General features: G+C 34.1%; 1 pseudogene; it reads right to left on the bottom strand.

Annotated features, from left to right (window-relative positions):
- Positions 1-7097: 7097 nt before the first annotated feature.
- Positions 7098-9305, bottom strand: LOC140608329 (ATM interactor pseudogene; annotated as a pseudogene).
- Positions 9306-21298: the final 11993 nt, after the last annotated feature.

Below are 21298 nucleotides of genomic sequence, written 5' to 3'. Positions count from 1 at the left end.
AGCAAGTCTGCAACACCGAGGTAAGTGACATGATTGAGAAAGGTGGAACCCTGAGATTTGGAAAGAGGCATTTGGGAAATATAACTCCTGTTGTGCCCTCTGGATTTGCAGCAGTGTCTGCTCCTTTGTATCAGAATTTAGAAACCCCTTCTCCCTTTATGCTTGAAAACAACGTAGAGGGCTTTACCTTCTAAGGCTGCACTCTGCCTCCTCTGGAACTGCTTTGTCATTCCTGCTGGACAACATATTATATTACAACAAAATCCTGTTTTGAAAGTACGTGGCCTGATAAAAGATGAAATATTCCAGAGTTGCTGCATGACTGAGGAAACACATCCACTTGCAGAGAACCAGTATATAATGGGGCTGGATATAAAGGATTCAGGATCAAGGAGAACAGTTGCTAAATTTGAGTAAGAAAGTTTACTCTTATGGGAGTACTCTCCTTTGATGCAGTATTTAAAAGCTGGCAAGATCCTGAGAGGCAGTGCTGAACATGAGTGGCTTTTGGAAGATTGGAAAATCCCACAAACTGAAGTATAAAGACAAAAATTTCCATGGAAAACTTGGAAATAAGTGATCATAAGGCTTGGAGAAATGGACATGCTAGAATGATATATTACATACAGAAAATCCATCCGCTGACTATATTCTGTGGGAAGATACATTTACCAAGACGATATGGAAGACACCGATAAGAGGGTCACCAGCATCTCTGAGAAGCTCAGAGATGGCGGTCTTTTGTGGGTTTGCCCAGCATCTAGGAGGAGTCTGAACTACCAAAACACAAAAATTGCTTAATTTATATAGTTAAAACAAAATCAACACTAAATGAGAAGGAGGCTGAGGGAAGCCACTACAAGAAAAAGTGGCCATTTATTGTCAAATTTTTAGATGAGGCCTAATTCTTAGACCTAGATTCCATACACTGAAGGAATCCTGGTTTTTCAAGAAGGCATTAATCATAAAAATGGTTAGGCTGAATAGATGTATAAAGATGAAAAATTGTCCTGCAAATCTACTACTTGATGTCGAGGGGATCAACAGGTGTCAACAGATCTCTGATTCTATTACCAACTGTATCTTAGTTCACTTAGGCTGCTGCAAAAAATACCACAGACTGAGTAGCTTATTAACAACAAAAATTTATTTCTCACATTTTTAGAGGCTGGCATCCTTGCCAGCATGTTTAGATGAGGACCCTCTGTAGGGTGTCATACTTCCTATAGTATAACAGAGTGGCAAGGGAGCTGTCTCAGATCTCTTTTGTTAAGGGCATTGGCCCATTTCTTGAAGGTTCCACTCTCATGACTTAATCACCCCCCAGTGGTAATTTCTAATAGCATCATGTTGGGTATTAGGATTTCAAATACGAATTTTGGAGGGACACAGACATTCAGTCCACAGCAATGAGACTTTGTAAGTTCTGCTCTATGCAAGCAGGAGATGTATGTTTACTTTACTGATGAAAGTAATAAAATATTACAGAGAAATTTGTTAAAAGTTTCCAAAGAGATGGTATAAAAGAAATCCCAAGGGAAACTGAGCATGGCATGTTATTCTATTGGGAACAAGGACACTATGAGAAGAGTTGAGGAGGCTCTGTCATGGTCTCAGATGTGCAGCCACGGCACAAACTTTTTCATAGTAAGAATTCTAAGTTTCCGTTTAAGATACAGTGTTTTGGAGGCACCTGGGTGGCTCAGTTGTTGAGCATCTGCCTTCAGCTTCAGGTCGTGATCCTGGGGTCCTGGGATGGAGTCCCGTATTGGGCTCCCCACAGGGAGCCTGCTTTTCCCTCTGCCTGTCTCTGCCTGTCTCTGCCTCTCTCTCTTTGCCTCTCATGAATAAATAAATAAATAAAATATTTTAAAAGAGTGTTTTCTGATAAATGCAGATATTTGGAAACACTCTGAATTCTAGAGATAAGCCAGAGACAAAAAGAAATTACAAAGAAAAGAACCTCAATATTAGCCCTCAGAGAGCTATAAGACTTCATCAACCTTTCTATGAGGAAAGATTAGAAAATACTATGCATTTATATGAAGAGAAGGTTTTAGTGTGAACAGAATTTGAAAACTGAGTCTCAACAATGAAGTCTCAACAATTTTATAATCCTATCTTAAACAAGATAGGATTATAAAATGTCATAATAACAAAACATCCTTCTAGAGGGTAGTTTTAAATAGCACAGCTTCCAGTGACTCTTGCACATTTCTAACCAAATGTCAGTTTGGGTGCTCAGTACCATCGCCAATCAGGGGAATTTGCTCACTCCTATCCCAGAAGGATTGATAATTGGTATAGTTTAAGGAGATAATCTCATCTCTCTCACTAATAGAGTTTGGACCAATTTGTTCTGAGGAAATTGCTGGATGTTTCAGAGTAAGAAAGTCCCTCCTGGCACTTGGAAAGCTCTCCAAGAAAATTTCTCTTTCCTCCTTTTGATTTTGTCATGAGATTGATGCTGGGGTCAGCTGCACATATTTTCATCTCTAGCTAACATATAGAAGAAAAGGACAAAATACATTAACTGTAAATAGAGCTGAGATCCTGGATTAAGCCAATTCTGAAATCTCTGGGTTTTCATTTTTGTGAGGAAATAATTGTTCTTGTTTAACCAATTTGAAGGTTATTTTATATTTCCTTCTTCCTATTGCCAACTGCCAAAAATATTGCAGGGTAGCTTATGAGTACCAAATGTGATAATAAAGGTAAAACAATTGTAGTAGTGCCAGACACATAATAAGCACTCAGTAATGGAGAAGATACACCTAATTAAATGGGCTACATTTCTATTAAACATTCAGGATTATTTCAATTCATGTTGATTGTACTTTTTAAGAATTTTCCTACTGGATAGTTTTGTATTGATGTGTAGATCAATATAATTCTAATGTACCTTATAGTGTGATGAAGATGAATTTGGAACAAATATGATGGTTTTGATGGCTATATTGGCTCTGAAATTTTATTTAAGAAATATTGCAATCTGAGCAATAGTAAGTCTTTTAATCTGTGAACATGACTCTCTTTCCATTTTTTTTAGGTCTGCAATTTCTTACAAGAAGATTTGGAGTTTTCAGTGCATAAATCATACATATCTTTTGTCAAATTTATTCTTAGTATTTTAATATATTTGCTGCTATTGTAAGAGGAAATATTTATTTAAATTTTATTTTCAAAATGTTCATTGCCAATACATAGGAAAATAATTTGTATTTTGATAATGTGACTAATACTGGCAAACTTGTTTACTAAAAGTTTTTCTGTGGATTCTTTGGAATTTTCTATATTCATGATTATACCACTTGAAAACAGATTTACTTCTTCCTTTCCAATTTAGATGGCTTTTCTTCCTTTATTTTGTCTAATTGCTCTGACTAGTACCTTCAGTACAATGTTGAATGGAAGAGGCAAGAGTAGATTTTTTTGGCTTATTCTTGGTAAAAGGGGAAAGCCTTCACTACATCACCATTAAGTGATATTAGCTGAAAAATTTGAGTAGATATCTTTTATCAGGTTAATAGTAGTCCCTTACATTCCTAGTTTCTTGAATTTTTTTTCATAAAAGTTTGTTTGACAATGTCAGATGTTTTTCCTGTATGCACTGAGATGATCATATGCTTACTTTTAATTTATTTGTATGGCATATTATATTGATTGGTTCTCATGTGCTAAACTAATCCTATAATTTTGGTATAGATACAAATTGGTCATGGTATATAAACATTTTTATGTGTTCTGGATTTGCTTGCTGGTAATTTATTAAAGGTTGATTTTTTTTCATCTAGTTATAAGTAATATATTTTTCTGTAATGTTTTCTTATAATGTATTTGGCTTTGGTATCAGAATGATGATAGCCTTATAGGATACATTAGGAAATACACTCCTCTGTTTCAGTTTTTGGAAAAATTTTATAAAGGATTGACAGGGTTTCTTTTTAAAACATCTTGTTGAATTTGCAAACAAAGCAGTATAACCCTAGGCTTTTCTTTTGGGAAATTTAAAATTATTAATTTAATCTCTTTACTAGTTATAGATCTATCCAAATATTGTATTTCTTTTTGAGACAGATTCAGTAGTGTTTACCTTTCTAGGAATGTGTTTATTAAATCTAGATGATCTCATTTAGTCATAAAATTATCCTTTTCCATTTTAAAATTGAATTAGACTACTTTGGAAATAAAATTTGCCACAAGGCTGCTCCTTGTTGTTGTTTGTTATTGTTTTTGTTGTTATGGTTGTTGCTGCTGCTACAGCTCTTTGCCTGTCTAGTGATTTTCCAAGATTAATTCAGTAAGATTCATATTCTTTTTCATGTGTAGCCAGTAAAGTTTCTCTTCAACCTGCTTGTCTGAGATTTCACCTGAATCAAAATTTCACTTTGAATCAAAAAGTTTCCCACCTTTGCCAAGAAGCTCTGGGTGTTGAGGCACACTTCAGTACTCTGGCAGTTTCTATGTCTGCCTTATCCCTTTTTTTCTCTGCTTATACACCTCAAGGTCTGTCAGAAATGAGAGAGTAGTGCCTCCTCAAGTCTTTCTGGTTATGCACACAATTCAGCACACGCATGTGACCTTCTATATTCCCAGAAATCTGGGAATATAGATTTTCAAAGCTCCATGTGGACATATTGTAATCAAGATCTTTTCTTTTCTTTTCTTTTCTTTTCTTTTCTTTTCTTTTCTTTTCTTTTCTTTTCTTTCTTTTTTCTTTTCTTTTCTTCTTTTCTTTTCTTTTCTTTTTTTCTTTTTTCTTTCTTTTCTTTTCTTTTCTTTTCTTTCTTTCTTTCTTTTTTTCTTTATTTCTTTTCTTTTTTAATTTTCTTTTCTTTCTCTTCCTTGCCTTGCCTTGCCTCGCCTCGCCTCGCCTCACCTCGCCTCTCCTTTTCTCTTCTCTTTTCTGTTCCGTTCTGTTCCAGCTAGTCTCTTGAGTAACACAATTGATAATATTGCCTCAGACAGCTGTACTGTTTATTGATAACTGCTGATTATTTTGTGAAAATTTCATAGGGTTTTCCCCACTGAAAAAATTCTAAGTCAGATTTAGTAAAGAATTAGCTCTGTTAATTGGGTTATTCCACGGAATTTTTAAGCAAATAGAGAGAACATTATTTGAACAATTCAGGAAAACTTCCAACCCTTTTTGGCTTCTCCAGAGGTCCTACGTTGCTGATTTTTAAGGATACTATGGAACTCCTGGTGAAAGTTGGATGGAAAGAGACTGAGTTAAAATATCACAAATCTTGCTGCAATTACTGAAGATTACTAAGATTATTATTATTTAGATTCAACCATTTTCTTGAATGAATGTTATTCAGATTTTTGTTAAGCATTTGGTTAATTCCTAGAATTCTGGAAGAATTGTTTTTGACAATATTTGTCAGTACTCTTACTGTTTTTATGAAGGACATCATTTTTGTTGGTCCTTCCTCTGACAATCCAGAAACACTCCCCTTTCTTGAATCTTCTGAATTTATAACAAATATGTTATCTATGGTTTTTTAATGATCAATAGATAATTAAATTATAAGTGTGCTGGTTAAGTAAGAAAACATTTCAGAATGGCCATTTAGCATTTTATATATGCTATTAGGCCAAACACTCACATCCATATTACTTCTATGAAGATTATACAAATTAATATTTATAAATTGAAACTACATGGCATAAAGGAAAATGAAGGTCTAACAAAATTTTTGTCTAGTTGTCATTGGAATATATCAATTTCCAGGATTGGCCAAGAGAGATTTAATTATAAGTGAAAGAAACATATTAAACTTGAAAATTTTTTTCACATACTGCATTTGGTATATATTTTCCCCCAGTGACATTCAGATAGAGCTTGAATGGCCAATAATCTAATTAATATGCTTAGGACATCATAATAAAATATAAAGCAATATATTTTTAATCATAAGAATTGATTGTCCTTTTGCTATTTCATGCACCTATCTTATTATTTTGTATTATTTTCTACTGTGGATAGGGAGTTGGTGGAGTAATATAATTTTTTCATTGTGTAGAGATTTGAATATCCTCTAGGCCTGCTCTATTGATTATAGCTTGGAAGATATTTATAATTTGGAGCTTATTCCTAAAATAAAAATGAGAAAGCCTTGATCCTGAATTCATGAGAAGTTTTCTCTACACTTATATGCCCTACCAATGTCACCTGAAATACTCTGTTTTCGGATTCATATAAAACTAATTTTAATCAGAGCATTTTTCAATTTTAAAAATATAAAATATGTAAAATGTACATATTAAACATAACATGTGTCTTTTTTCATAAAACAAGAGTTACTGTTGATTATAAGAGAAAGAAGGAAAGAAAAAAGTTAAAACCAAAAGGAAAGAAAAAATGTATTTCATAAAATAACCCATTACATAATTCTATTTTCAAAGGAAAGTTGCATTTATGTTTAAAGTAGAAAGTGCCTACAGTTAGTAGGTGCTTTAGAAATATAGGTCATAACAAGTATTTCCCATTATATCACTAAAGGCTTGGAAGTAATATTAAATTTTCTTTATAAAAAAGCTATTTTGTTTTGTAACTCTACTAGATGCCCTAAAGCATCTATATACACAAGAATGTGTTTACAAACATAGATTTCTTTAAAAACAATGAATACTCAGGGTGCCTGGCTGGCTCAGTCAATAGAGCATGTAACTCTTGACATAAGGGTCCTGAGTTTGAGGCATAGAGCCTATTTTGTTTATTTTCTAAATAAATAATTTGTTTATTTTATTTGTTTTATAAGTAAATAATTTGTTTATTTTATTTATTTATTTGAGAGAGAGAGAGAGAACATGAACAGAGGGAGGGGCAAAGGGAGAGGGAGAGGGAGAAGCAGACTCCTGCCTGAGCAGGTTATGCATCTCAGGGCTCCATCCCAGGACCCTGGGATTATGACCTAAACTGAAGGCAGACGCTTAATGTTCTGAGCCACCCAAGCATCCTATGGAGCCTATTTGAAAAAAAAAAAAAAAAAAAAAAAGAAATAAAAGAGAAAAAAAGAAAGCAATGAATGTTCTCAAACTTCTTTCTTTTTTTTTAATAGATCAACATCTTACGCTTTATAATACACTCACATTTATACACAAATTTCATGTTTACAAGTACAAAAGGCAAAAGACCCTCCAAGAATCGAAGTAAATGCATCAGTAACTACATTCAATAGTGTTAAAACTGTTGTCCCACTCTCCCATTTTCCCAAACCTAGAAGGAAATTGTAACAGCCGTTGCACTCACGGACATCATTTTCAGAAGTTGGAGATCGTGTGTAGTTTGGCACACGTCTGGGTTTCTACAGAGCTAAACTGAGAGTCTATTGTGTTCCAGGCTAAATCAGCCAGAAGAAAGTCATCCATTGCTGTTTGAGTTTCGTTGCTGGTGAAGAACAAGCTCCCCAGGGTTTCGAAGACGGAATTCATTGTGTTTCTGTACTGTTCAACTGAACTTTGCTCTCTACAGTAGAGATATATAAAAATATACAGTAGGTATATTTTTAGCAGCGGAGATTCCTTCAGTTTGGGTCTCTGTGTCAGATGAATCAGTACTCATGGAAAAGCTGGAGTGTTTCAGAATACTTCCCAGAGGCAGATGGGGGCTACTGTCTAAAAAGAAGTTTAAGTCTGTCTGTGTCTGTGGGTCAAACATTTCAAGGCCTAAAAAGTTAGAATCTCCCCTACAACTATAGGACTGAGCACGGGTGTCTGCAAGGAAGAAGTCCGTTTGGGTTTCTATGTCCAGCGATTCCAAGACAGGCTCAGTGGTCATGGTGTTAAGCTCACTCTCTTTGGTTTGAGTCTGGATATTTGAGGCCGACAAGAACTCTTCAATATCAAAACTCATTGCAGGATTCTGGGTAGGGCCAGATGGAAGCTGGGGGTCAGGTCCAGTACTCGTGTCAGACAAAAGACTATGATTGTCCAGTGTCTGACTGAGCAGATTACTTGACAAGATGTTTCCTAATCACTTAATAAATCTATAGTTTGGGTCTGATTATCTGTCATGTTCTGTGAAGGAAGCATACTGTGCTGTGCGCTGAAGTTTATAATTGGTGCAGATTTCTCAAGATCTTGATTTAAAGTGTTAGGGTGGTTCTGAGGTAACAAATCATGAGTGACAGTTTCTGCTACTAAGCTGCTGCCTATAATTCTGTCTGTAGAAACACCATAGGATGGATGGACGCTCTCAAAAATGTCTCCATGCATTACAGGTTGGTCCATCTGTACTTAGTTATCTGTCAGATTCTGCACTCCACTGGTCTGGGTTTCTCTGGAGATCCCACCTGACTGGTAACAGGCATCTATAAATGCATCAGTCTGAGCAGCTATGGATGAGGTCACCTTAGAACTGGGCAAAAACGTTTGCATATGAACGCTATGGGAAGGGAGACTTGAGAACCAAATGTCAAATCTTCTTGAAAACAAGAAGGTACAGAGGAATAGGGCCCGCCCACTATGTGGAAGGTAGGAAGTGCGGTGTGGTGTAAGACAGGTCCGTCTGTATGTTGATGGAAGAAATGCTGTTCTTCTGACAGGTGTTCCCTAGTTCTTGTGAAGGATCAGACAGGCTCTTACCCAAGTTCACTTGAACACCTGTACTAATTGGCTTCATAGCCACAGGACTTACAATTTTTGAAAGAGGGAGACTCTCTTTAAGACAGGCAGCCTCTGAATCTAGGCCAAGGATGAGGGTTCCTACTGACAAGGGCAGTATGTACACAGCACCTGGGGCAGAACCTTGATGATCGACACCCAACACCACAGGCTGAGCCCAGGAGTCGGCTGTAGGCACGAAGACAGGCACGGGAGAAAACTGCATAACAGGAAGTTTCATCAGAGCCACTTTGGGCTTGGGTAAAAGCAACTTCTGAGAGTATCTTGGAGGTGGTGTGAAAGTCTGCTTTCTGGCATTAGAGTTGCAAGAGTCTTCAAAAGATGCAACCAGCTTTATTTCTGAAGTTTCCAGTTCCTGAGTGTCTGGTTTGGGAACTGGTTGGGTGCTTAGGGACTCAGTGGTCTTACTGGACAACTTCTGGCTGTGCAGGCAGCTGTTTTCCTTTTTTTACTCGGTAGATCCCTGTGCTCTGCTGGGATCTCATGTGCAGTGCGGTAGATGTGGGACTGTAAAGCAGTTCTACTGGCATAGAGACAGCCGCGTGTGCACTGGAAGGTCTTGCCACAATCCTATGCATGCCTTTCAAGTCCCATTCTGTGCCATAGGAATTGCTGCACTTACTGCATTTATGCTTCTTTTCAGCATGCATTTTCATAAAGTGCTGTTTTACGAGAGAAAATGGTCTGTCAGGGCTTCTAGGGCATCCTTCAATTGGACAACAGTAGAATTTTGGTACGGCTTTCAAGTCTTTATTTATTTATTTATTTATTTATTTATTTATTTATTTATTTATTATTAGAGTTCAATTTGCCAACATATAGCATAACACCCAGTGCTCATTCCGTCAAGTGCCCACCTCAGTGCCCGTAACCCAGTCACCCTCACCCCCCGCCCACTTCCCTTTCTACCACCCCTTGTTCATTTCCCAGAGTTAGGAGTCTCTCATGTTCTGTCTCCCTTTCTGATATTTCCCACTCATTTTTTCTCCTTTCCCCTTTATTCCCTGTTACTATTTTTTATATTCCCCAAATGAAAGAGACCATATAATGCTTGTCCTTCTCCGATTGACTTACTTCACTCAGCATAATACCCTCCAGTTCCATCCACGTTGAAGCAAATGGTGGGTATTTGTCATTTCTAATGGCTGAGGAATATTCCATTGTATACATAAACCACATCTTCTTTATCCATTCATCTTTCTATGGACACCGAGGCTCCTTCCACAGTTTGGCTATTGTGGACATTGCTGCTGCTATAAACATCGGGGTGCAGGTGTCCCAGCGTTTCATTGCATCTGTATCTTTGGGGTAAATCCCCAACAGTGCAATTGCTGGGTCGTGGGGCAGGTCTATTTTTAACCCTTTGAGGAACCTCCACACAGTTTTCCAGAGTGGCTGCACCAGTTCACATTCTCACCAACAGTGCAAGAGGGTTCCCATTTCTCCGCATCCTCTCCAACATTTGTGGTTTCCTGCCTTGTTAATTTTCCCCATTCTCACTGGTGTGAGGTGGGTATCTCCTTGTGGTTTTGATTTGTATTTCCCTGATGGCAAGTGATGCGGAGCATTTTCTCATGTGCTTGAAAATGGATGAAAGATCTAAATGTGAGACAAGATTCCATCAAAATCCTAGAGGAGAACACAGGCAACACCCTTTTTGAACTTGGCCACAGTAACTTCTTGCAAGATACATCCATGAAGGCAAAAAAAACAAAAGCAAAAATGAACTATTGGGACTTCATCAAGATAAGAAGCTTTTGCACAGCAAAGGATACAGTCAACAAAACTAAAAGACAACCTACAGAATGGGAGAAGATATTTGCAAATGACATATCAGATAAAGGGCTAGTTTCCAAGATCTATAAAGAACTTATTAAACTCAACAGCAAAGAAACAAACAATCCAATCATGAAATGGGCAAAAGACATGAAGAGAAATCTCACAGAGGAAGACGTAGACATGGCCAACAAGTCTTTTCTTATTGTTGGATTAACTATGCCATCCTGCAGGCGGTGGCTCTTGACCAGGTGCATGTTGAGCACTGGGCTGTTGGGCAGGATCTTACCGCAGCCCCGCACCCTGCACAGGATGTCGGTCCCACCGCCCGGGACAGCTCGCCCACCCATGGCTGGACGTTCGGGAGCCCTAGAGGCCGTCGGGACGGTCGGGGCGCCTGAGGCCAGAGCTGCGGGCCCCACTGCCACCCCCTCAGAGGCCACCGTGGCTCCTGTGCAGCAGAAGGACCAAGGGACCTCAAGCTTGCTTTCTTTCTTTCTTTCTTTCTTTCTTTCTTTCTTTCTTTTTCTTTTTCTTTCTTCTTTTTCTTTCTTTAAGTGGTGGGGAGGGAGAGGAAGAGAGAAAATCTTAAAGGCTCCACGCTCAGCTTGGAGCTGGATGTGAGGCTCCATCTTACAACCCTGAGACCATGACCTGAGCCAAAATCAAGAGTAGAAGGCTTAACCAACTGAGCCACCCAGGGGTCCTGCTCATGAAATGTTTTACCATTTTAACCATTACCCTGGTAGTTCTTATATTAATAGCAATGAGGAATTAGCAGTTTGTTACTCCATTAAATAGATGTCACTTTCTTGATGTTTTAAAATAATTGTTCATGTACGCATTTCAAAAATAAAAGCATGCTAAGAAAGCAAATATAGGGGGTTCTGGGTAGCTCAGTCTGTTGTTAAGCCTCCAGTTCTTGGTTTCAACTCAAGTCCCGATCTCAGGGTTGTGGGATCAAGCCCTACATGGAGCCCCTCCTGGGTCTCTGTGTTGGATGGAGTCAGCTTGAATTTCTCTCTCTCCCTCTGCCACTTCCTGCCTCTCTCTCTCTCTCTCTCAAAAATAAATAAATAAATAAATAAATAAATAAATAAATAAATAAAGTAACAACATGAATTTATTTGAAAATTGGTTGAAAGTAATACTTATAAGTGAGAAACTCTCTTGCCTATATTAAAATATTTTCTGATTCATCTTAGATTTCTTCTTCTTTTTATATGTCTTCACATATAATTTTTATTCTATGAATTGATTACATTGTTATTGAAAAAAGTTCAAATTCTATGAAACACAAAATTGAATATTAAGTAAATCAGGGTAAAATTAAATTTGCACAAATTCAAGCACATACTTACTATTTCAACAACTCTAAATCAGTTAGTTGAAAACAAAATTTTAGTCAAATATGCACAGTTTTTATCTTTCTTTATATGACAGAAACCATCTGGGATATTGGCATAGTATGGATAATGGTTCACATTTTCAGTTTTCATCCAGATGTTGGCAATAGTTAATGCATAGCCTTTGAGTGTTTGGCAAATTATAGTTATTAGAAATAGTGTTAGCCTTGTTATACTTTGTGGAACATATTTATTCAACCTTTTAGTCACCTAGTATTTCAGAATTTGTAAAATTATATAAAAATTATTTTAAGAAAGCTATACAGCAGATAAATTTAAGTTCATATCCTGCATAGCACATTAGATATTTTACATATGTGACATTGTAATTTTATTGCAAATTCCTCATTCTCAATTAATTTTCAGCATGACAAACTGAGACATAGCTAGTCAGATCCCGCTGGGCTCATTATTCATTTTGTTCAGCAGCCCTGCAGGGCTGATCTGAACTTAAAGATCACACTGGCTTTAAATAGAATTTCACAGAAGACTAAATGAAATGAAAGAAAATAGAGAAAAGATCCTTGCACAGTCTATGTATGATGCTCAAAGAATAATAATTTTTATTCTAGTAAATTATTGTTTTTTATTCCAATATCTTAAATAAAAATCTATTTTCCCAGGCTTAAATTTGATGGTTGAAATTCCAAAGTTTCAACTGCCCCATTTTTTTGTAGTTTAACATTTCTTTTGTGGGATAAATTTGTACAAATAGATTTTAAAAACTTTAATTGATTATTCTTAAAAGCTTAACTATTATGGCATAATTTTAGAATATTAGAAAAGGCTTTAAAATAAACGTATCTAATCCCTACACTTCTTTTTCTTTCTTTCTTTCTTTCTTTCTTTCTTCTTTCTTTCTTTCTTTCTTTCTTTCTTCTTTCTTTTTCTTTCTTTCTTTCTTTCTTTTTCTTTCTTTCTTTTTTCTTTCTTTCTTTCTTTCTTCTTTCTTTCTTTCTTTCTTTCTTTCTTTCTTTCTTTCTTTCTTGATTTTATTTATTTGAGAGAGAATAGAGTGAGAGAAAGAGAGTGGAGGAAGAGGGAGAGAGCATGAGTGGGGATGAGGGACAGAGGGAACAGAGGAAGAGGGACAAGCAGACTCCTCCCTGAGCAGGGAGTTGGTGCAGGACTGGATCCCGGGACCCTGAGAATCATGATCTGAGCTTAAGGCAGATGCTTAACCAACTGAGCCACCCAAGCAACCCTGAATCCCTACATTTAGAAGAGAACTGTGATACCCATATTTTAAATAACTTACTTTTTTAATGGGATATTTTCAATAGATATTTCTTCTCTCCAAACAATTAATTATCAAAGTCAATGCAATAACACAACTTTTTTTTTAGAGGAGGGAAGGGCAAGGGGAGAGGGAGAGAGAGAATCTTAAGCAGGTTCCATGCCCATTGCAGAGCCCCAAGCAGCTAATATCAGGACCCTGAGATCATGACCTGAGCCAAAATCAAGAGACAGATGCTTAACTGATAGAGCCATTCAGGCCCAACACAACATTTTTTATCAAAACTACTATTGACATTTCTATATTATTCTGTGCTCACCACAAGTGCCCCTACCATCTGATATCATACAATGCTATTATAGTAACATTGACTATACTCTTTGTTGTGTCTTTTATCCCCGTGACTTATTCTATAACTGTACCTCTTACTCCCCTTCACTTATCATGCCCATCTCCCACCCACTCCTCTCTGGCAACCATTAGTTTGTTTTCAGCATTTATGTCAGATTCTGCTGAAAATCTAGCCTATTTAGAGTAAATGACTCAATCTATGGCTGAAGGCTTATTTGTTAAACCAAAATGTATGATAATTTATGAAACCTCAGAATAATCACTTTCCTGCCACAAAGCATAGTCCTTTTATGGAAAACATCACCTTACCAAAAACAAGCAAAAACCTGTCATTTAATGTAGACAGATTTTAAGAATTCCACAAAAATATCAAATGGCTTATAAAGTTATTGAGACATGAAAAAAAATCACAGACTCTAAAATGAAAAGAAAACTGCAAAAGTGAAAACAATGATTGCAACTTAAAAACATCTGTATGCCCTCTAAATTTTAACACTAAATATAGATTTAATATCCATAAAATTTTATATGGATAATATAGTATGGATCAGGCTTCTTAAGTAGATGATAGGAAAAATATTAAACATTATCAGCTATGTACAAATCAGTGTGAATTAGTCTATCAAAATCTATTAATGACAAATCAAGAGCTTATGACTAATAAATGGATCTAAATTGAGGACAGTAATACTTCAGATGAAGAAAGGATCAAATAATGACAAAACAGAAATGAGGGAAAAAAAACAAAATCACAACTTTGCTAAAGTCTAGAGCCAAATGTTATGACCATGCGTCCTTTAAAATATAGTAAATTTATGAAAAAAAATGTGTCTTATTTAGAGGGTTAACAAGGAAGGGGTAGTTAACTGTATTTTTCAAATGTTCTAAAATAGAATTTGGAAATGAAAAATACCTTAATAACATAGAAATATTTCATTATTATGTATCTTGCCATCAGCCAGGTAACTTAAATCATAGGATTAGATAATGTTAACAGAACAAATAATATCTTATAAAATGGAACTGATCTGGCCACCCTCATTGCTTTCCAGTATACTTGATTGGAATTGATTATGAACTAGGCCATACAGAAAATAGTTGCATAAAATAAGGCATTGTTCTCTGACCCTAATGGAGTAAAAATGGCCAATACAGAGCAACTCACAAAGCACATAATAAAAACACATGCAAATGATCCATGGCATAGAAGGAAATTAAAGTGGATTACAGAAAAAAAAAACACAGAACTGATAAAAAGACTATGAAAAATTTCAAAATAATCCAAGTAACATCATAAAAAAACAAAATATTACTTGGAATAAATGTATACCTTCTTGTATACTAAACACTGGAGTTCTTCAAGAAGGAAAAATGGGGTCCTATTATCAGATAAATTTCTCTATGGTGTTAGAAGTCTTTCCTATTAAACTATTTAAAGAACTCCAAAGTAAACTATTTAAAGAATTCCATAAACATAGTATTACACTTGAAATGACTTGCTATTAAACTACTTAATAAAGAGGCTATTTTAGTAGTTTATTTTATAATTAGATGTGTGAGAAAACCAAATTATTGTAATGGTTATTTGGAGTTACTAAATTGTGTGATGTTCATTGTGCACCAGTGCATAACCAAAAGACCGTTATTTTTTCCCCATTTCTCTCCTATTCAATCATTTGCCAAAATTATTATGAAGAAGTTAATTTAGTGAATCATAAAATCTTATGTATACCGATGCCCCAAATATGTAAAATATTATGACATTTACAGTGGAGAAAATGTTGAAATGGTTTAAATAATATCCACAAGTTTTAAAATTTGCCTTATTTGTGTCTGCATTTACTTATAATCTCAAACTACCATGGACCTACTTCTCAGTCTTGAATCTTTTTCTTTTAATGGGTCAGAATTTTTTTTAATAGTTCAAAGATAAAGGAAAAGATGTTGGAGGTCTTCGTGGAACAAGTGGTCCTTGGAAGACCCAGTGGGAACAAGAAGTGGAAACAGATTATATGGAAAAAGTGTTTAAAGTGATTGCAAATAGAAAAAAAAGTCTTCTCCCAAGGTGATTCTTTCTGCCTATGTTCCTTGGAAGGTTTCCCAGAAAGGTGGAGCTGAAAATATCCCATACTACTCTATTGTGTTGCACGTACTAGTGGTAGAAAGGCTGAATGTCATTTACTAGCCATGAAACGGAATAGAATCCTAAATATTTATAAAGATCTAGTGAAGACAATGAAGTTAAATAAATAAATAAAAAGTTTCATAATAAGATATTGAGGAGTAAGGAAAATGAAATATCAGTGATTACAAATGTGGTGAATTTGTTTTGCATATTGAAAATATACAAGCAGAAGAACCACTTAATATATGACTTGGCTAATAAAAATTATATAGAGGGGTTAAGTACATTGCCCAAGATTATATAAATAAGAGATTGCCAAAACAGGATTTGAACCTATGGAGTTCATGTTCACAATGCAAGCTCTTAATAATTTTGTATCGCTTCAGTAATCAGACCCATTATTCCTATTACCATATTTCAAAAGTGTGGAAAAAATAGTTATCAGCATCATGGAATTGATGCAGTGACTGCAGAGATTAGATAGAAGGAAATAATGAATATTTTTCCTCTTTTATGAAACATTAAGATAGAATTATCTCTATTCCTCAACTGTTAATTGAACAAAAACATGCTGTAATGCTAGGTCATATCATCTTATTAAGATTACTAGAATTCCATCTCTATTTCTAAATTCTTCATTCTCTCATTTAAAAATGCACATGATAGTAAAATATAGAACATCCAAAAAGAAAACTCATGATAGTTTTATCAACTAGTTTTACACTGATATCTAATAAATTCCTTCTATGCTAAATGTAACTAGGTCAAGTTTGGATATGTGATCCACCTTAGCATTAGAAATAAAGATTATCAACTACTAAAATCAGGTCAGTGTGCATTCCTAAGGAAGATTGACAGAATCTAAAATAGTTGTAAAGATCAAGAGATTACAGATTTAGTTTAGCTTTTCTATGGAAATGGATGCATACACTGCAACCATCACTTCTCTGTAGAAGTATGTATTGTTAGACATAATTTTCACATCATAAATCAGTTCGGCAATATTTTTTATTTTAATATAATTAATTGAGGACATTTCAGATCTTCAATTTTATGTGCTGGTTGAGATTAAATAATAAACACAGTAAATGCCTTGTTTATGTACTAGCTGTCAATAAGAAAGAAACTCATTGGACCAAAAAAGCAATAATTTATTTAAAAAAGTAAAAAATTTGTAAAGAAATATTATTTAATGTATTTACAATAACTGAAGAATATGTTTTACTGAAGGAAGCTTTAATATGGCATTTTCAAAATGCCAAAAACACTGTTCTAAAGAAACCAACTTTATTCAAATGTTGTGTTAATCCTTATCCTTGCCTAATACTTTAAGCAAGGAAAGCTAATCTGGATTTATGTCATCTGAATAATGTCCTATATCCAAACATGATGTAATCTCTCATTTCTTCTACTTGAAATCTCTGTTTCCTTTTTCCTTTGCTCCCAGCTGTCTTCTGTTGTCTTTCCATAAATTCCATTTACTGCATTTAAATAAAAAAATCAGGGAAAGAAGATAAATAACTAACACACAACAATTTAAATCACAGTGGTTCATCACTGAACATTTATTCGAAAGGCCTTCCTTTGAATTTTTAAATACTCATTTCTGAATATTGTTTAAGAAGCTTCTGAAGCATAGTGTAGTAAATAATTTTTTAAGTATGACATATAAAAATTTAAAAACACGTAATTATCTTGAATAATATTTAGCAATACTATGTTCTTTAGTCACTATTTTGCTTAAATTCTGATTTATGCATTTTCACAGAGTTTAGCTATTTAACTAGGGATGAGAAGTTACAGACTTTTGAGAACTCATTATTATCATTATTAATTTGGTTTAAACTGAATAGAACCATACAGAGACATCATACTATGATATTTACGTCTGTTTCTTATTAAGCTTTCCTGTATTTTCAGATCCTTATTTAATGCCAGAGAAGGGAGCACTTTCTACTTTCTCATAAATAGTATGCAAATTCATCAACTTTATGACATTTGAAAATTTATTAGCTTAAAATTCTAAGTCACTTTTCTTTCTCACCCTTCTATAAACTCTACTATAGAATAAAACAAATTTAGAACATTTCAAAAACATGTATGAAGCATACTTAAATGCATATGATTGAAGTAATAATGTTACATAAGTTTTCAAATATGATATTGGTATCTTAAGAATATTTTTCTTTCAATACCATTTTGTTAATTAAAATGGGTATATTTGCTAATTGGTATATACATTATTAGATATAGTAAATCCAGCATTTTATAAAATTATGGAGTCTACATTTGATGGATACAATAAGGTTTTTGTTGATATTTTGAGACCAATAATACTACTTTATGATCAATGCCTCTATGCTATTTTCTCAAAAGATTCCATAGAAGGGTTGGTGTCTGGGTCACAGACTTCATTAGCCTATTACAAAATGTGCTATCAATTTAGATAAAATCAAAGAAGTCTGTGTTCGATATGATTAGTATGAATTATAATTCCTTTCTTTGTAATGAATATCTCTTATTTTTAATATTCTATGTATCCTAATTTTCTGGGCATGGAAAGAGTAAATCACACTTGAAAAATATATAAATTCAGTTTTTTCCTATAAGAATAGTCAGATGACTATTCAGAGTACCCATGCAATAGAAAAATATTTCCATGGTTTTATCACATAATTATTGTAATCTAATTTTTTTTGGGGGGGGGAGGAAGTGTTAAAAGTCATGGTCCAGGAGTTCCCTTTATGTGTGAGAACTGCTCACAATAGGACTGTAAGTATTAGAAGCTACCGATGAAGTGAAGGGAAATAATTAAAATTAAACAGAACAAAATAAAATTTCTAGCAACTGCTTCAACCAGCATACATGAAACACATTGAGTAGTAACTCATCAAGATGAATATATTAAATATATGTAATTTTTGTGTGTCAATTTATATCTCAACACAGCTAAAAACAAGTTAAAATACAATCTATATTGCAATTAAATATTTTAAAAAACACATTGTTTAATAACGAAATCATCCTTTTGTGTATTCTGGTCCATTGAAGCTTATACACCCCATTTTAGCCAATGAAATTTGAGAGATGTTTGTTCTTAGTTTCTGAGAATCATTTCCCTCAATCTCAAGGGAGAAGGACCAAAAGTTTGTCCATCTATCTCCAGGGTTGAACAATGAAGCTCGTACCTTAATAGCTATTATAAACATTGACTTATAAATAAGTTAGTATATTATCGAACTAAACCCTTTAAAGGGCAAAGAAAAGAAATCTAAAGAATCTTGTTTCTTGATAAAATCAACATTCTTAAATTTAGGGGTGTGTGTGTTGTGTGTGTGTGTGTGTACGTGTATGTGCGTGTGCGCGTAGAATGTTAACAGTCTTTTCCCAGGAGTTTCCACTGTCTATAGGAGGATCTGCTCGCATTAGCACTTCAAGTATTAGAAACCACAGACAAAGCTGAGTATGGTCGAACTTCGGGGCATAACTAAACAAAACAAAAAATAATATATTTTTAAAACCCAGCTTTATATGATGAATTTTCCTATGGCATAATGTCTGTATTGTTTCATAGGAAAAATTAAAACATAAAATCCTCTAAAGTTTTACATAGTGATCAGAGGAACCAAAAATTACTAGTTGCATTAATAATAATAAAGAGAAGGAATTATCAAATGTGACATGTGCAATGCTTAGGTTTAATTTTACTTATAGTTGTTTTATCAGTTAATATGTTATGAACTTATGCTTTGAAAGTATTGACTATTAAAAGTCTCCAAAGGAAGAGATCTTGTAAAAAAAATAGTTGCAGCCAGTTTAAAAAATAATTTTCCATTTTCTTGTAAATTTATATGAATATATTATTTAACTTTTAAGGTTTTTTTCTGGGTCTGGTATAACAAGTAGCTTAAGGAAGATGCTAAAGACAGGAAGGACATAAAAGTGGCACATGTAGAGGAAATGATAATGTATTTAAGCACAAACACATAAATTGATTTAAAGTGCAATTAAAAAATACAAATACAAGGATAAATTTGGATACCTATAATTCTCATTAGAAGGTGAATGTTGTCCCAAATTTATAGACAAATTATTGAGTCCGGAGAGGTCACATAATCTAGTTTGAAATGGGGCAAGCCACTGGTGGAAAAAAAAATATTGACTGGAAATAGATATGCAAGTACTATTGATACTGTGATATTGTTTTGAAATAGTAATCTTTAACCTTTTAAACCTCAGGCCTATGTAGAAATGGCTTAAGTTTTGTTTTTAGAGAATGCCCTTAATAAAATACACACATACACACAATCCTTTTAGATTAATCTTATGGTTTTGAACTGTCCAAAACACTTGAGATAACTTTGGTTAAAAGTGATAAATTTAGTGACAGAAAAATTTTAAAAATAAGTCATTAAAGAACACAAAATTGTAAATTAACACATTTTAAAAACTTGTGGTCAAGATATATTAATTTATGATTAATATTTTGATTTTTTGCATTGATATTATACCCATGTTTGCTTAACCTAATGATTTGAAAATATAAACCATGCACTCAACTGAAAAAGAAATTGCAAAGTGAGAACAGGGTATGTCTTTACTTTATGCAACAATATCATTAATGATTAACAGAAATGGAAGAGTTTAAAAATACATGAATCAATCTCCACTATATTTGATGGAAAGCAGTGTGTGTGTGTGTGTGTGTGTGTATGTTTTCTTAGAATGGATTTTTCTTCTGATATTACCCATGGAAGTAATGCTTGTCACATAAAATTTCATCAGAAAAAACTGGCATATATAGACAAGGGAAGTCATATACAGTTCCGTTTTCTGTCACATGTTCAAAAGCCTGATATATCAAAAAAAGATAGATTCACAAAATTTTCTTTTCTGCTTCCGTATCTGTTTTTTGTTATTATGATATTTTTTATTGTGCTATTTCTAAAACTACCCATAAGTTTAGCTACATCTCACATAATTTACAGCTGCATAATTAATATACTTATACAGTTATGTTAAATCTGCATTCCCATTCACATGATTTGGTATTATAAAAAAATATATATTTATTATTATTAACCAAAATGTGCATTCCTATTCACATGATTTGGTATTATTCTTATAATATATACATATAATATATACACATATATATTTATTATTATTAACTAAAATCTTTCCTGTATTTAGAATATCTAGAAAGTGTTTTCTGGATCACTTTTGTTTTATAATATTTTAATATTTTTTTCTTTTTGTTAAGGTTTTATTTATTTATTCATGAGAGACACAGAGAGAGAGGCAGAGACACAGGCAGAGGGAGAGGCAGGCTCCATGCAGGGAGTTGGATCCCAGGACTCCAGGACCACACCCTGAGCTGAAGGCAGACGCTCAACAGCTGAGCCACCCAGGCATCCCTTAAATTTTTCTTAAAAGCATTTTTAGTTTTAACTGCATTCTATCTCTAATTAATTCCAAGAGTAAATTCCATGTGGCTCAATTAGAAGGCATTTGTCTTTTTCCTGGTAAACATATATTAAGGAAGAAGTAAGTGTTGATAATTATTAGTTTGCTCATATTAAAATGTCACTATCATTTATTACATTTTAAAAACAAATTTATATTTGTGGATACTGCAACAGGAAAATGCATTTTTGAATAAAATATTAATTCAAGTTCTTACACTGTTTTGGTATTTAGGATAATCAACAATATCAATGCCTTAATTTGCAAAAGTTAGTTTATTTTGGATCCCCTTCAAAATACTGTTTT

The sequence above is a fragment of the Canis lupus genome, chromosome 17 (assembly GCF_048164855.1).
Source record: "Canis lupus baileyi chromosome 17, mCanLup2.hap1, whole genome shotgun sequence".
Taxonomy (NCBI): Eukaryota; Metazoa; Chordata; class Mammalia; order Carnivora; family Canidae; genus Canis; species Canis lupus.
Note: the sequence above shows the minus strand (reverse complement) of the source record. Positions and strands in the feature narration are given on the sequence as shown.